The sequence below is a fragment of the Penaeus monodon genome, chromosome 20, assembly GCF_015228065.2.
Source record: "Penaeus monodon isolate SGIC_2016 chromosome 20, NSTDA_Pmon_1, whole genome shotgun sequence".
In the NCBI taxonomy this organism is placed as follows: domain Eukaryota; kingdom Metazoa; phylum Arthropoda; class Malacostraca; order Decapoda; family Penaeidae; genus Penaeus; species Penaeus monodon.
The window spans coordinates 18315132-18316197 of record NC_051405.1 but is presented as its reverse complement, the minus strand read 5'-3'; positions in this window follow the sequence as shown (position 1 = coordinate 18316197).

The following is a 1066-nucleotide window of genomic DNA, read 5'->3' as shown; positions in this document are numbered from 1 at the left end:
ATAAAGTACTGAATTATAAGTTATTATGGCAATGAATATACTGATTTAATTTGATCTTTATAATGTATTCTGAATCTGTTTTGTTAATATAACCTTTTTATCTACTGCACATACAAAAAAAGTTATGGATGTTTAAGCAGCCTAAATGAAAGACAAAATCAGACCAGGCTACAACTGCTTATATGTTTGGCTACAATCTTGAAGATGAATTACCCTGTGATACCATACAGTATTACATATTGTCTTCATATGGTTTACAAAGGAAGGGTTACACAGTGACATTGTTTTTTTTAACAATCAGACCAGGTGAAACTCAAAAAGAAAGTTAGAAAATAAAGATATCAATGTTGGTTATCATAGTTTAATGTATATGGACGAATCTGGTTCTATTGTCAGGTTGGGAGATTACAGAGTTCATCAATATGATGAGTATCCATTTGTTATCAATACTCAGTTAATACATTACAGAATATCAATACCTCCAAGGATTTATTTTTTCTTTTTGTGTTATACAATACTACAGATTTAGTTACACATTTACATATGGGTAAAAGAGGTAGTTAAATAAACACAAACATATATAACAAAACACAGAAAGTGCACACCATCTTTAGTCAAAGAGACAGCTTTCTTTCTCTTTCTTTTCTCTCTTATACACTTCTGAAAATATTAAACTATAATACATCCAATTTCAGGAAAGAACAAAGCTGGTAAACCAACCCCAGACTCTGGGGACTTTTTTTCATAATATTCATCTGACACCAAGTTTATGCTGAAAAGACACTTGGCAAATTGGAGTACTCCAAATTCCTGACTGATTCACCAGGTTTTCCTTTCTTGAGACTGAATAGCACATAGTTTCCACACTGGTATGGGAGACCATACCTCCTTCTCTATCTGATAAGAGGTACTTATATTTCTCTTTCTCTCTTAATCTTTAAAAAGATAATAAATACAGCAAGTGAGAAAAAAATCCTGACCATTTGAGTATGTTTTCAATTTTTTTCTGATGACTTCTAGTTTAGACTTGCCATAATGTTAGATTTGTGACATTCTCTTTTCTTCA